Source organism: Strix aluco, chromosome 17 (assembly GCF_031877795.1).
Source record: "Strix aluco isolate bStrAlu1 chromosome 17, bStrAlu1.hap1, whole genome shotgun sequence".
In the NCBI taxonomy this organism is placed as follows: Eukaryota; Metazoa; Chordata; class Aves; order Strigiformes; family Strigidae; genus Strix; species Strix aluco.
In genome coordinates, this window is record NC_133947.1 from 11299731 (window position 1) to 11316621 (window position 16891).

Consider the following 16891-nt stretch of genomic DNA (forward strand, 5'->3'; position numbering starts at 1 on the left):
CCATTTTGAGCTAGTGCCCCCCGGAGCAGCACGCTGCCGTCAAGGACTCTCCCCTTGGGCCGGGACGCCGCCCAGGGAAACTCCTTGGGGTTCCTGTGGGTCGGGACGCTGCCCTGAGAAGTTCCTCGAGGTTGGGAGCCCTCATTTGTTAGGGGAGTGACAGAGCGGTTTGGGCTGTCGTCAAACCCGAGGCAGTGGTGATGGTTTTGTTCTCCTCTCACGGACACTGGAATCAACAAGCTGTTGAATGTTTGCGGGGTGCTAGTTAATTGTGCTGATAACACATTTTTAACTTTTGGCTGTTGTTTGTGTATTGGAGAGCCTCTGCAACACTCCTCTCCCCAACGGCCTGCGGGGGGGCAGGGAACGGGGGGTTCTCGGCCGGGGCGCCGCTCTCTCCTCCCGGGGCGGGAAGCACTGCCCTGCTCCCCGAGGCGTCCCTCTCACGGGAGACAGTCCTCCAGGAACTCTCTGCGCCGTGAGTCCTCCCCACGGGATACATTCTTCTGGAGATGCAGGGACGTGGGTCACCCCTGGTGCTGCAGTCCTGCCAGTGCTGAACCGCAGGGGCGGGGGCTGCTTCTTCCCACAGGGTCCCGGGGCTCCTCCACAGGCTGCAGACGGATCTCTGCTGCTGCAGGGACCCCCCTGGGTGGCAGCGGGGCGGCCCTGCCCTCTCACCACAGGATCCAGGGGGGCTCTCTGCTCTGGTGCACCCCCCCCTTCCTCTTCCTTCCCTCCACTGACCTGCCTGTTGGCAGAGGTGTTCTTCTCCTAACCCTGCCTCACAAATCCCCACCCCCTCTCAGGTTGCCCTTCTGAAAGAGGTTATCGCAGAGGCACAGCCACCATCGCTCATTGCATTGGCCTCGGCCAGAGGTGGGTCCCACTTGGAGCCCAGGGAACTTTCAAGAAGCTTCTCACAGGGGGCCACCACTGTAGCCCCCTCCCCTGCTGCCAAAAAACTCCACCACTCATTCAAACCAGGACACCGCCCCAGGCACTGGTTCCTCCCCTGGCTGCGGTTCTGCTCCCGTGTCTCAACCAGAGCTGTCGGCTTCACTGGGCCAAGGGGGTTGTAGATCATGTCTGGCAGCACCAAGCAGAGAGAACTCTTTGGAAAAGCATCTATGGGTGGTGGGAACAGTCTCTGCAGAGTGAGTGACTCCAGCTCTGCCTCCCTCACAAAGCATGAAGGTTTTCATCCTGGTTTAGAGACATGCAGTGCCATTTTCCTGATGCACACATCAGCCCAGCATCAAGCCCACAGCTGCCAGCTATTGAGTTAAAGAGCACAGCCTGGCCTGGTTCCTGACAGCCCTGAAGTGTCAGAAGTCTGAATTCAGCAGGTTTCATCCAGCTCTGAGGAAGGTTAGAGATGTGAGGCTGAAACTCCTTTGGGTTAGTCTTGCCCTTGGCACTGTTTTCCTGACGCTGCTGCTGTGACAGTGTGGTCTTACCACCAGCTGAAGGCTACAACTCCCTGCTCTGTCCCTGATGTATTTTGTGGTCCAGTGCTCCAAGCCATCTACACCTTCCTCACCAGGTTCTGGGGCTGCTTTGGTCTCAAGTCCTTACATGCCATTCCAGCAGCAGCCAGGTGTGGCTGCAAAAACTTACCTTGGGACTGGCACAGGGTATAAAATGGCCCAGTGCAAAGAGGCCAGCAGAGCTGCTGTGGACTCCAGCAGGAGGGGCTGCGAGGGATGGTACAAGGAGCACTGGGGCTGCAGCATCCTTTGGACAGATGTCCAGCTCCTCAGGGCAGGAGAGTGGCTGGGGAAGACAGGGTGCAGAAGGCATTCTGGGAACCACATCTCTCCATCCATGCTGGATCAAAGCCCTAGCGAGGGGCACAGCGCAGAGATGCTGTGTTATCTCATTCCTAAAAAAGAGTCAAATTCTGCACCTGATTCTTCGGTACCCACCTCCCCCATCCTTCCCTCCCTCCCTCCTGCTTTTCAGCTCTTTTGCTCTTGCAACATTATTACTCCTGGAGTCCTGGCTGGCTCCCAGCTCAGGTAATTACATGCTGTCCTCTGGTATTTGAACAGGATATTTGTTCTCCTTGATTTCCTGTCCTACACGCCTGTGCAGTGCTGCGGGCAGCCTGTCACCCTGAGCGAGCATATTTCCCTGGCAAAGGCGATCACCCCAGTGTGTCCAGCTCCAGCACTAAGTGAGCATTTTGTAAACGTGGGATTAAGTAGATGCCTGCCCCAGGGAGCCCAGGTGGGCTGTAGGACTGCCTGGGCCAGACACAGTGCCCTGTACAGGTGTGGAGCTGCAGCACTATCCCCAGCCCCACCTCAATAAGACCCCATGCAGCCTGGATTATTTGCTGAGAAAGCTCCCAGCCTCCCAGATCCCTCTTTAAAAGGTTGTTTGTGGCTCACACCGTGTTACCTCTTCTTGTTTGCTATAGACTTTCCTTTCTGTTTAGGTTAACTGTTTACAGAAGCAATCTCCAACACTTACAGCACATACCTGGCAGGAGGGTAAGAGAAACAGAGTTAATATATGTTTGCCCTGCTTTAAAACCCATCAGGACATCAAGAACAGGACAGTAACACTTGAGCTCTTTGCCTGCACTCCAGGAGCTCTGCTGTAGCAGGCCACTGCTGAGCCAGAGCTGGGGATCCTCCACCTGCCTCTGGGCTTGTTTCCACCACGGGCGCGGGTGGATCACCATGGTGCAGCTTGCTCCACAGCAATAAGAACCAGCTCTGGGGAGGAAAAAGTCCTACTTTCAAGCAGATCAGATCTATTCTTGTGCTTTATTGGACTCCCTGTAAAGGAACCTTGCAGAAAGTTGGCAACAATTTGCTTTCTTCTTCGGAGTTTCTAGAGCGGGGATGTCTCATTAGGTAAAGGCTTGCAGCACTGCAGGGAGAAAGAAGTTCTTAGAGAAAAAATGGAGCACAGTCCTGTTTCCTGAGGGTGGAGGAGGAAAAGCTTTGGATGGTGGAACTCAACCCTGAGCTGCAAGAAGCCACCTTTGCCTGTGCTGCCTGACAGTTGTAGACCCTGTTAAGCTCACCCTGCCCTCAGACAGGAAGGAATCGATTTTGCTGGCCAGACTGGACTTGACATTCCAGCCTCTTGATAAGAAGTCCTGGGGCTCAATGCCTTCTGCTCTGCAGTGTGCACACAAAGCAATGCAGTATGTTATCAGCCTCATGTAGGTGCACTTGAGCCCCAGTTTGCAGAGGGTCAGTCAAAGAGCAATCCTACAGCTGCCAGCTCCTCTGTCCAGTTTCTGCTGACTGCAGCATGGCTCTGGGCTTTGCTGAAGTTGTCACAGTTGCTGTCAGGCTGCAGCTGATTACTGTAAAACTCTAGAGAATAAGAGCTGCATTGTAAGTCCACATTTTCCTTCCTGGGAAGGAAGTCACTAGTAAGCATTTCATAAGATTGGCATTCTATTTTTTGTGAAGTCTCTGATTTTGAGGTGGGTGGTAGACAGGTGCCAAGCAGCCTGGGAATCAAGAAGGACGCCTGGCGCAGGTCTGCTCCACGTGCAGCAGTGATAACCTAGAGCAGCTTCTCTCTGCTGCTGGTCTCAGCTTCCCAAGTGATGGGAGTGCTCCAAGAGGATGGTTAGGCTGGGCCTGCTTTTTTCTCACTTGGTTCCCATGAGGCTTCCTCATCCTGGTGCTTGCAGACTCTGCTGGCTCACAGCTTCCCTCTGCTCAGGACTGCTTGGAGATATTATTATCCCAAGGGCTGAGCCCCGGGGCATGCAGAGCAGATGGCTGTCTCCAACAGCAAGAAAATTGGGAGAGGGTGGGGAGAGTAAAATCTGTGACACCCTTAGTGTTCATCAGTAACTATTTCCTCTTAAAACAGAGTTGTACTGGGCAGTAAAGAAGGCAATAGACCATGTGTGGGAGACTGGCCCTATAGAAAACAAACAGCAATTCCAAGTTTTCTTGTGCACCCGTGGGAGGAACCAGCGTGTATTTCCTGGCCATGTTGTGGATGGAAGGCAGACTCAGTCTCATGGGGCGGCCAGTGTCTGGGCTGCAGAAGATGAGCGAGGTCAGCAGAGGAATCGGCAGTTTGATAGACCCCTTGCTAGCGGGAGGGTTGTGCTCCAAACCTGGTCAACCTAACCAAGGTGTGAGGGGTTACACATGCACATACTCCACTGCATCAATGCAGCATGGAGTTAATCATGTTACCGTGAGACAGAGCACAGGCCTGCCTGTCTCCTCTCTTTTTGGAGGTTTCTTCAAACCTTTGGCAGTGAGAAAGCCACAGAAGATGAAGCCATTTTGCCCCACAGATATGACAGTTGTGTGAACGCTGCGTGCAGCGTGCCAGGCAGACAGAGCAGCCTTTGGCTTCAACTATGGGTGATGCTCAGGGCCCAGCACTTGCAGGATGCTGTGCAGTTTGCCTGCCACATTTCACAGACCGCACTCAGTACCCCTGCGTGGGGTGGCGTTTGTTACTGGCCTCCTTCTCATTGAGCTAATTTGCAGCCTTGCTTTGCAGAGCAGCTCCATGTTCAGGCTGTGCTTGGGGACGGCTGGTGGCAGATGGTGTGCGTGTGATGGCGAGGCAGTGACACATCACAAGCTCTCTGAGACATTTGGCCAGGCTTCCTGACAGCCGTGTCCCACCACCCAGGAGTTCAGCTTTCTGACAAAGCCAGATCTCCACTTCTGAGGAGCGCTTCTCTCCCTGTCACTGGGCAGAGCTGGCATCAAACACTTTATCTTTGCTTCCTCACAAGCAAGAGGCTCGTTGGTCGGTGGGGCTGCCTTCTGTCCAGGACTAGAGAAAGCTGCCACCACAGCAAAAGCCACACAACCAAACAGGGAGCGATGGTCCCCTGCCAGTCTGGACCACTCCCATCTGCTGCATCACACCCTGAACTGCACTGTGTGTTCCCTCTGGCAAGGAATACCTTATTCCCATGTTTTTGGATAAAGCCCAGCACAATCAAGCCATAACTGATGATGGATATGACAAATAATGATGATCATGGGAATGGTGGCATCACAGTTTCTTCAGTGTATCTTCTGATTTATTCCATTATTTAGATATACGTGCAGAGAAGATCACAGAAGTATGGCCATATAAAGAAGCATCAAAGGAATGTATTAGGATAGTTACACCAGTCCTCTGAAGACTGGAAGAGTGCAACAGCCTGGGCAGGCTGAGCCTACCTGCTCAAGAACCCACACTGTGCTTTGTCTCACTACCTTCTGGTTATAAAATGTGTGCAGCTGCAGTGTCAACTTGTCATTGCTGGGCTTTTGGGGTGTGCTTTGCAGGGCACTATCCTGATCTATTACAATTACTGCTTGTGTTAATGCCATTAACCACAGGGCTATACATGTCCACAGAAGGTTCCCAGGCACTGTGAGGGGGCTGTCATGTCATGCATAGATAGAGGCTCGGCTGCCTTCCTGCCTACCATGAGTCCTCCCCAGGACCAAGGTGCAAAATGACAGATTTGTCAGATGAATGTGGTTCCTAATCCCACAGCAGTCCTGTTTTGTGGCTCCTACGGTCACAGACAAGCTGCAGAAGAGCAAGACTGCAGCCTGTCCTGCTCCTCTCCCTGCCTGCTTTTAGATGTTAATACAGCATCCAGCTAAAAGCCATGCCTGGCAGTCCTGACTACTGACAGCTCTTTCACCAGCAATGCCTGCACCCTGGGAAAAAGAGTTTATCCCTCTGCCTGTAGCTTTGGCTGCAAAAATGAGCTCTCTGTGCACTTTCATTAGACTAAAGGAGAGGACCGTTTGAGACGTGGGCCCATTTGCAGTACAGGCTCAGAACAGAGATGCAAACGACAGGATTTGATTGAGTCCATTTCCCAGGTGGGACAGGATCTGGGCCCCTGACAGTACTGTAGATTTGCCTTGATTCTTACTCAAAGACTCAAAGGTCATTAAATTAAGATTTCATGAGACCCCACACTGTTATAAATGTTGCTGAGTTCATTTCCCTCACTGGGCAGTGATTTATCTCACAGGCTTGATTAAATGACTAACCTGAAAAATGTAACCCAGAGTCACTGAGTTGTAACTAAGGTAGAAGGAAAAGGAGAAGGACAGTATGAATTTTCCTACCAAGGGAAGCATTGAATGGGAGAGGACTAATGGTTTCTTCATGATGTTCTCTCTTATTCTTCTGATTAATCCTCTCCCATTCATCCTCAGGAACTGCTGACAAAAATTGACACCAGCACAGAGAGCAGATGCCCCCGTGCAACCCTCCTGCCTCCAAAAGCCCTTTAGACACCCCTTTCTATCTCAGCCCGCTTCGTAGCCGAGCTAGTCAAGGGGAAGCAAGCAAGAGATCGCAGGACTTCAGTAACCTTCTCCTATCCCATCCAGACTTGGCTCCTGCCATTTTTGTACCTCCTGGCAGGAATGCTTTGGAGGAGGCAAGTGGCAGCCCATGAACCCCGCTGGTGCCCAGTGCCGTGAGCGCCGTCAGTGGGACCCGCTCTGTGCACAGGTACCCCCTGCCCCCGGGGCGGCCGTGCCAGCACCCCCAGCCGCCTCCAGCCCCAGGAACCCAGAGCAAGTGGAAAGCACAACCCTGCCAACGCCGCCTGTACCCAAAGCAAACGCAAAGAGAGCCTGGGACTGAAAAATGTAAAGAAATCTATTTACATAACAACAGCTAACAAAATAAACTACATAACATATATACATCTTTCCTTCAGCCTCGCCAGCGTGAAAAACATAAAGAAATCTATTTACAAAACAACAGAGAACAAAACAAACTACATAACATATATACAGATTTCCTTCAGCCCCGCCAGCGTGTCCATGTGCCCTGCAAGAAAAGGAAGCGGCACGGTCAATTCAGGTAGACTGCTGATGGTCATGGTATTTGCCACAGCCCTGGGACACGCTGGGGAGAGCAGGACTCTGCCACCAGCGCTAAGCCCCGGCTGGGCTTAGGGTTAGACTTGGGTTGCCTGGCCCTAAGGAATCGCTCACTTCCCAAAGCAGACGGGTGCTCAGGGAAGCGTGGCGGTGGCAGTTGTGCCACCAGGAGGAGGGGACCGAGCACCATGTCCCTGCAGCAGGGCCCACCCACAGCAGTTGCAGTCCCAGCCCCAGCCACAGCTCCAGCCCCAGCCCGGCAGCAGGCAGCCCACCCTCACTGCGGACAGGGAATGGGGAGCACGTGCCTGTGCTGCCACTGGAGGGTCGATCTCCATTTCCACCTCTCTATCCATCTCCTCTTCCACCTCCATCGCTTCCTCCCCCTGCTCTTCCACTTCCATCTCCTCCGCCGCTTCCCTGCTGCTGGCTGGTGTTCCCGCAGCCTCAAGCACAAGGTTCCACACCCTACGTCAAAAGCCAAGCAGAAAAGTCCATTGGTGGTGCCCTGGCCAGCCGAGCGCAGCTGTGGGACAGGGGGCTCGGCACCCCTGCCCCCTCTCACTGCCCAGGGAGAGCCGTGGGGCGCTGGGGCGCTGGGCACATCCCCAGCAGGAGCTGGCTGGAGGCTGGGTGGCTCCTTGGCCACTGGCACCCACCGGTCCAGATGGATCAGGACCTGCAGGTGGTGGACCTTGTGCTTCTTCTGCTTCAGCAGCTTGGGAAGCGGCGAGGGCTTGACAATCTGCGGGAGCAGAAGAGAGGACAGGGGTGAGTGGCCCTGCTCCCTGCCCCGTGGGGTGCCGGGCACAGACCCAGGCCCCACAATGTGCAGACCTTGTCCCCGCGCCTCTCTCGGCGCCCAGAAGCTCCTTACCCTGTGCAGGGAGCTCTTCGCGTCTGTGCTGCTCTGCGGGCAGGGCTCAGCTCTCATGGTGTAACCTGGAAAGGGGCAGAGGAGGCACCGGCTCAGGCTCCGGGCAGAGCCCAGCTGGGCCTGGTGAGCATCCCTCCGGCACAAGCCCTGGACTCCCCCGAGGATGTGTCCCCCCAGGCAGGGATGCTCGATTTCAGCAGGGCATGAGCGGCCCAGAAGGGCTTCTCCCAGCCTGGGGCCTTGCAGGGTTGGCTGCAGAGTGCGAGCCAAGCTCCCAGACCCCCGAGCTCCCCAGAGGGGGGTCCCCACCCCGCACCATCCCCGCACTGCCTGCTCCAGCCTGCCCGGGCAGTGACAGGGTGCCCACCTCTCTGGAGCGTGCCCGCAGCTCTGGCAGCACAGGTGTTTTCTTTTTCTTCAGGTGCCACTGAGATGGCAGCACCCGGGCGGGGATGAGGCGCTGGGAGCAGGGGACAAGGGCTGGGGTTGTGCCTGTGAGGAGTGGGTATCAGGGGTCAAGGTCTGGGCTGGGAGCAGGGCAGAGGGGCTGCTGGCAGGGCAGAGGGTTGCTTGGTTTGTGCCCGTTGCCAGGCACCGGAACCCACAGCTGGTACACGGGCCGTGACATCCCACGGTTCTAATCACATCAGAGCTGCAGTGCCAGCTGTGCAGGGGGGGTGAGAACACCTTAAGGGGCTGCAACTTCACGGGGTACATGGGGGAATTTTTACGTTAGCCCTCGAGATGAATTAGACACACTTCTGTGCTGAAATATAGAAGTGAATGGCTGAAACACAGAACTGACTGAACAGTGCGTTGGGCGCAGTCCTGCCGCCATCAGTGGTCCTTCAAGGAGTCTGCAGAGCTGCGTCACGAGCAGATCCCTTGTACCCACTTGCCCCAGCACCCGTCCCTGAGCGGTTGCATGGCGGGGCCTCAGCCCGGCCGTGGGTCCATCCCCCAGCCCAGCTCTGCTGCCCCAAGGTGGCCCCTGAGCGCTCCCAGCCCAGGATGGCTGCAGGACTAAGCTGGGGCTGTTTCTGCTTCTCATCCCCAAGGGAAACCCCACTCCCTCGCAGGCAGTCCTGCTCTTTCTGCCACCCTGCTGCCAGCCAGCTCTCGTGCTTTGAGCCCAGAGGGCAACTGAGCGCCACGCAGCAACTGAGCGCCACGCAGCCCTTCGCTCACCTCTTCCCTGCAGTGCTGGGAAGGAGAAAATCAGTCAAAAGGCTCAAGAATCGAGAGAAGGACAGAGAGGGGTGGCTCGCCCGTTATGGTCATGGGCAAAAGACGGACCCGTTAGGGGAAGAAAAGAAAACACCATCACTTTAATTCAAACACCAACAAAACCAACACATGACAGACAGAGTGGGGCAGTGAGAAGCATTACCACAGCTTGAAAACACCTCCCCCCTGCCCTCCCTTCTTCCCAGGCTCAGCTTTGTTCCTGATATCTCTGTGTCCTCGTCCCAGTGGCACGGCAGGGGGAAGGCAATGGGCATTTTCAGTCTGTCCGCCGCTCTCTCCTCCCGGGGCGGGAAGCACTGCCCTGCTCCTCGAGGCATCCCTCTCACGGGAGACAGCCCTCCACGAACTCTCTGCGCCGTGAGTCCTCCCCACGGGATACATTCCTCTCGAGGTGCTCTGGTGTGGGTCACCCCCTTGTGCTGCAGTCCTCCATCTCCGCTGGCATTTTGCTACTGGAAGCTCCCCCTCCCTCCCCGCTTGCCCCAGCTCCCCCAGCATCTCTCGCCCTGGGATGTGGCCGCAGTGACTCACACCGGTTGATGGTTGTTGGGGTGGGGGGAGTAAAGTCCAGCGAGTGCGTTCACTGCAGAGGTGGAGGGGGGAGCACTGCCAGCTGATCTCAGCCCCGGGGTCCCCGTGGAAGGGGAGCGAAAGATACTCCCAACGGCAGCACCTTCCTGCTGCTCTTGGTGGGGAGGAAAACCCAGCTGGCCCTGGGGCAGGGCTCACAGGCTGGCAAGCAGCAGGGTGGCAGAAGCGAGGTTGTCCCAGCCTTGCAGGGTGGGTCAGCACCTCCTCTGATCCTCGGAGGTGCTTCTGGCCCCGGGTATCTCTCACAGCCCTGTCTTGTCCTCAGCACGGCTCTGGACACATCTTGGCGCCTTCAAGCTGAGGCTATAGGACCTTGCTGGGGTGCTCGCTGCCAGCCACGCTTCCCCCCGGTCTGGCAGCCTGTCCCACATCACTGTTTCGATGTGCTTCCCCGCCAGCGTCCCCTGCTCGTGGTACTGACACGACTGTGAGCAGCACTCTGCCAAGCCAGGGAAGGCTTTTTCACCCAGCAGTGTTTAACCACAAAACAGAGACAGAGTGTGTGCCTTAAATGTCAGGGGCTGGAGGAGGCAGTTTCGGCTCTGCTCCTCCTCCCACCTCCCCCGGGGGTGAGCAGGGCCCAGGGGGTCTCAGGACCCCAGGCTACTGGGACGGCCACGGTGCTAGGACACAACCTTTTTTCCTTCCTTGTCCGGCAGTGCAGTGGGCCACTTATAGAAAATGATGTCCTGGATTCATTTGCCTTCCTTTCTGCCTGTGAGTAGGTTTCAGACTCCTCTACTTTCTTCGAATCTAATCAAGAATATAATTTTTTCTTGAATCCTTAATCCCAGGAATGAATGCCAAAAAATTAGCTTTGTTGCTTAGTTGTGACTGATCATGAATCACATTAGATTGCTTCTGTTCCCTTATTGGACATGTTGGCTGGTTCCTGGTATGTGTTATTGAATTACTGCTCTGACAGAGAAGAAATAACAACTGAGTGGCAACTGAGTCCAGAAGATCCAGGAATGAGGCAGGTTTGGGTATGCCACAGAACCACAGCCTTCTTGGTTTCCCTAATAATCGGAAAAAAAATCAGTGTTTATGTGTAGGAGTGTACTCAGAGCAGGAAATGGAGCAGTGGGCTTTTGAGGCTTTTTTCCCAGTGTTTCTGAGCACCCCAAAATCCCAATCATGTGTTAGAGGTGCAATCAGAGCAGCCCCAGGGTACACGTGCAGCCTGTCTGGCAGAACCCCGAAAAGGAAGGAGGTGCTGTGCTCGCTCAGTACTGACGCACGGTGCATGTCGATCAAAGCCATTTTGCTTGGGTTGTGTCAGATGTATCATGCAATGGCATAGCCCATGTGCAGGGAAAAAATGGAGACGAGAAATATGGGAGCCCTAATACAATACTCCAGCATAGGAGAGAGCTTCATACAAGCAGAGATATGGTCGATCATCATAAAGATTTTTCAGACGAGAAGAGCTAGCCAAGAATGGGAGATGTAGAGGAGGTTTCAAAAACATTTTTGTGTGGAAGGATCACAAGCCATGCTTGAGCCATTTTCTGTTTCTTTCCTCTTAGTGAGCTGTTCACAACTTTCTCCTGAGTTGCCTGCAGGATCACAAAACCTTCTGAACATTATGGCAAAGCAATTAAATGAAGGGAGAAACAGTGGGCACAGAACAGTGTATGTGTGTACAGAAACTTGCATCATTGCAACTTGCTGAGCAAAGCCACTAAACCACAAATGAGGAACAGGAGAAGAAAAGCAACTTGACATTGAACCTTTGTATGACCCACCACACGCAGATCACGTGGTTACACCAGCCTGGCAAGAGCAGAAATACTTGTCTTCCTACTCTTCCATAATGTTATTCTGAGGTGCTTATTAATGATGAAATTTGGCTTTCCTGTATCACTTTGTTTTCCTGTTGTAGAGTAGTGTTGCTGTATTCTGGTTTAAGGTATATTAATAATAAATGAAGCAAGACCAGCTTTGAGATGTAGAAGCTCTTCTTCAGATCCATCTGTCCAGATTCCTTATTTCCTCACACCATCACAGCTACAATACCACAAAGCCTAAAGAAGAGCATATGTGCTCAAAAGCTCATCTGTGTTTTCCAGCCAAACCAGTTATTCTGCTAAAAGCTATTCTCTCTCCTGCCCCACTGAGTTTGCCTCTCCTCTGTCTGCAGTGGATGAGTTGCAGGTTTGAGCACAGCTCTGGGACATGGAGTGGCTGGTAGCACTTGCAGTTTGAGGGCTCACAGCAGTTTTGCAAGGCTTCCTGCAAGAAATCTAGCAAAAACCTGATTTAAAACAAAAAGACACACTCTGTCTCAGTTCCTGGGGCTACAACTACAGATGACTTCACTCCTCGATACATTTATGTTTGAAAACCATTTAGGTATGCGTTTAGGATGGTTTTGTTATCCCTTTGCATCTCAAACTCACCCAGCTTGGGGAGCCATCTTCTGCTATTTTCATTTCAGTGTTTCTTTACCACAGTTTTCTTTATTAAGGGGTTTTGTGTTCCTAAGCAGCTTGCATTAACATAGATAATTAGATAATGTTGTGGCAATCCAAGGGTAAATGCATTAACACATTCCCAGGACACATGCTGTCCTGGCCTTTGGCTGATCTGTGAGTATTCAATAAATGAATCAGGCCTGAAATAAACATGTTTTGCAGAATCAGGCAGATCTTTAATATGAATAGGGAAGTCTCAGTTGGGATTTTCAAGAAAGCCTCAGGCTGTTATGGGCCCCAATCCTTATTCCTGCAGGATTTACCTTAGGCAAGAACCTAAAGGAGTCAAAAAAAAAAGCAAGGCTCCGAGCTGTGTTTTTCTGAACCTGGATAGTCTCAGATCAGCTGTAGCATCCTGGCCAGAGATCTGGTGACAGTTGGCAACTTTCTGGGAATTTAAGCAAAAATTCAGCTGTGTCTTCTCTTCAGCCTTCAATGCAGACTATTCATTTTCATCCCTAATGATACCTATTAACCCTGGGCAAAGGAAAGCATATATCTCAGCCCAGGGGAATGCCAGGCTACCAGGAGAAATGATACAGCGCTGAAAGGAGCTATGTAACTGTGGCAATCTTTTCTGATTTCATGTTTGTGTCTGCACTGCTCTGAAAAGGTGACCTGAGGCACAGCCAAAAGTCCAGCAGGTGACCCAAAGCAGACCCACGTGCCCTTACCTGTGCTGAAGCCTTTGGGCAGCCAGCTGGGTACCTCCTGCAGTGCATCCAGGCCTGCAACGTCAAACTAACGGCGTATGAAACTCCTGGATGTCCTGTGTTCTCCAGCATCCGCTGTCTGATGGATTTTTTTTTTTCCATCCATACAAATGCTAAGAAGAAGATCAATTTTCCCTGATTCTTGCCTAGGAATCCTGCTGAGGAAACTCAGGTGGACCATGATCAGCCCACTGACATTTTTCTTGCTCTCCTCCTGGAAAGTGGGATTAACCCACACTGTTGGGAGGACAGTGCTCGTGATGTTAAAGGGTTCATTAAAAGGTGAATGTCAAAGATGACTCATTTGGAGAGTTTCTCCTGGAGTCAAAGGGCAGTTTAAATTGTTTATTAAAAAGCACAAGTGAATCTGCAAAGAGCTGACTTGCACAGAAGACAAACCTCAAGTCACCTCAACTGTCCACCATCAAGAGGTCACCATGAGGAAACTTTTTTGTCACAGTGTTCTTCACTTGTGCCTGGGACAAAAATATGGGCTGTGCTTGGAGATCATACCCTGGTTCCCCAATGCTTGTCACTAGATAAGCCTCAAAGCTGAAGTGATTCTTGGTTTTGGATTCTCTTTTTTGTTTTGCCAGATCAGACTGTCTTACAGTTCGGCAGAGAGATGACATTTTGTTTTGTAAATACCCACAGACAGAACTTGAGATTTCCTTGAAAGGCTTTACAGCTTTGTGAAAAAGTAGACCAAATCTAGTAACATAGTGAATTTCATTACTGAAATTTCAGGAAGATCAGTGTGATGAAATGTCCTTAGTTCGCCCTTGGGAGAAATGGTACCTTCATTATAACAAAACAGCTTTTTCATATGGAAATAGCAGGTGGCAGGAGTAAAAACAGACTTTCATTTTCAGAAAAACAAATGGAACAATTCCAAGAAAAGTGGAATAGCAGAGCTAGGTTGGAACTGTGCACAGTTTTATTCGGCAAAAATATTCTACTTTTGCCATGACAGAAGTGAGAGAAGGTGTCACCCCCATACACTCTGTGTTTATCAGCCCAATCAGTATACCTCAAATACAAGAGTCTGATGTAAGGACCAGAGTTTAAATATAAATTAGGAAGAAATCTAGTTCAGTTTGTTTGGGAAAGCTCTAGAAAGCCTGTCCCAGAGCTGCACATGAAACTTCTGGGGAGAAAAAGCAATTAGGAGCACTGAATATATGAAATAATCCTTAGTGCCTGTGTCAGGCAAAACTGAACTTACAGCTCTCAGTGCTGTGATTTATTAATCCTTTTATCAGGCTTATGCCATCCTCTAAATTATTTTCCAGCTCTGACTGCTGGTAGACATTTCCTTGGAAGCTGTGGACTGTTAAACTATTAATGGTCTAGTGGTAGGTGCTTATTAAGAAAAAGACACCTTGAACAACAAACCAGAATAAAGAACAGAAATCCAGTTGGAGATGTGCTACTTCAGAGCTCTCACCCTGACTTCCCTGAGAAAAGTGAAGTTTTTGAGAGTCATTTGTGCATGGAGGCGTAGGAACGGTCATCTCCTCTTCTGCAACTGATTCATAGCACACCAGAATTTGAGATTTAGGGCAGAAATGGAAGGAGAGAAATTGTTGTCCTATTTAGGAGCAGGTAAAACTCCATCCTATGCTGTAAATTCTTTTTTGAAAGTCAGGGTTTTCACAGGATGAAGGCTAAATATTTCATGTATTTATTCTAATTATAAAGAAACTCTTCAGAGCTCTAGACATCTTGTATAGTTCTTTAAACTGCAGATTTTTAGGCCTTCAGATAGTTCCTATTTAAAAAGAGCAAAGCAAACACCAAAAACCCAGGCTGGACTTTGAAGTGTGGCCTGAAACAGATACATATTGCTGTGAGAGAAGCTGCCTTTCCCCAGAGACACTCAGAGAAAACATCATGCTCAGCTCCCCTAGGCTTTATACCAAACAAGGAGCTCTACCACTCCGTGTATTAGGGAGAGGTTTTGCCCGTATTTGTCATAAGGGGCCCAGATTTGTCTAAGTTGAACTCACCAAACCCCAAACGGATCCATCCTTCTGCCAAATGGAGGTTTCTCCTTTGGCTGCATCTCCCCATGAAGAACCTGCTCCCACTGAGGGTGGAAACATTACCAAAATCTTAACAGACCTAACTCTGATTACAACACAGAGGTGTATTTCTTCCATAGGTACTTTTCTAGCAGAAATCACACTTCAAAGGCACCTGGAAATAGCTGGTTGTGAAGAAGCTGGAGCTCTGCGAGCCCCAGGCAGCCAAGCCTTGGAGCTGACATTGGCTTGGAAGATCTGCACAGCAGACTGGTAATAAATACCATGAGAGAAAAAGAATGAGAAATCAGGAAATGGAATAGTATTGGTATTTCCTAAAGATCAGAGTTTCCTATGAAATGAATGCTTGCCATGTAATTTCAAAATACCAAGACATTTGCCTTTCTTTAGTGCTTGTCAGAAACAGCTAATAAATGAAGATCAGGGTTTGGGAAGTTACCTCTTCAAACCTCTCTTAACATGCTGCTTTGAAACTGGATTTCCTTAAGGTCGTTGAGTTGGCAGCTTTGAAGGGCTTGCTATGTGTTCCTTGGCTTGAACTTTCCTTAGGCATTACCTGGCATCAGATGTATACGACAACTCTACAGGTCTCAAAAGCTACAAAATTTACAGCAATATATTCTGTTCCATTTATGCTTGTTTTTTGCACTGACACTATTTACGAGCTGAACATAAATTACCTGAGTTTAATTCATGACCCAGAGTTCAGTGCATTTCCCCAGAAATAGCATTCACTGTTTGGGACACTACTGCCAAAATTGCATTCCTGGAGCTGAATTCCTATCCCATCCAAGACATTTGTTCTGCCCATATTTCCCATCATACTATTTTATACTATTTAGGTCATTTATATTTTCATGCTGCCACAGTTACTTCTTAAAAGTTGCTTTGCTGCTTTGCCATTATGCTCTCAACTGTGTTCCCTAAAGTCACCTTCAGACCTTTAAACACCTTCAAATTAAAATAGCCATTTGACTTCAGTCCAAACTGCATTTAATAGAAAAGCTGTACTAAACCACTTGCATTCCTTGGACAGAAGGAAGAACTGAAAGATGCCCAAACAAAGTATTATTTAGTCTAGCATTTAGCTGGCAGGGACCATCAGGAAAACCTGCTGCTCTTTGCTTTAAATGTCGCTTTAATTAAAGCTAATAATAATGCCAATATTAATTCTAGCCTATGCAAGATGTTTATCCCTGATCCCAGTTTGGTTGTAAGTTTAATTCTAACTAACCTAATTCTAGTTTTAACTTCATCACAGCTGTCTGTAATGTCACAAGCAGCTTATGTACAGAGAAAATACAAGACAGACACGAAATGCAGAAATTCTTCCCTTGGGGCTTTTTTAATTTCCTGTTGCAGAAATATTCATTAAAAAAGTACTGATTGTTTTCCCTTTTTGTGTCCCGTGTCGCTTCCTGACAAGCCTCCTTGTCATCTCCACCATGTACAATTCAAGGCAGCACCACAACCAGCACTGACTGACAAATGATGAAACTCTTAATACTCCGACCAGGCTTCTGCAGACATCCCAGCCAGCAGCTCCAGCAGGTCAGCCGTGATCGCTGTCATAAACCACCACGCTAATCCCATTTGGGATCCATCACCTCATGCATTATCTAGTGAAACAACTGAAACGTCCAGGCTGTAGACTCTCATACATAGAGCAGAAGGTAGAGAAAATGAGTAACAGAAGAATCAAGAAATAAAATATACTTAGTAGGTGACATTTTGTGAGTGTTTTTCCTACAGCATGAAAGTGTAACATCCTCCCTTTTCATTCAGAGAAAGACTGCTGGGTAGCCGGGGAGACCTCAGTTACAGGGACCGTGATCGTGCAGTGCCATCAACTGTTTGCTTCTGGTATCCACATCATCTGAGACCTACTGCTTTCAGCAAAAATGACGGAAAAAAATTACAAAAATTGAGTAACTCATCATGATTTTATTTCCGAATGAATTTTATCAATTTAAATAATATTTTGCTATAGAACTCGGGTTCACTTTTCTTGTGCAAGAAGCCGGACACCTGAGGGCAGGTACCTTGCTGTTGAAAGCAGCAATTGAAGTGGCTCAAGCACTTG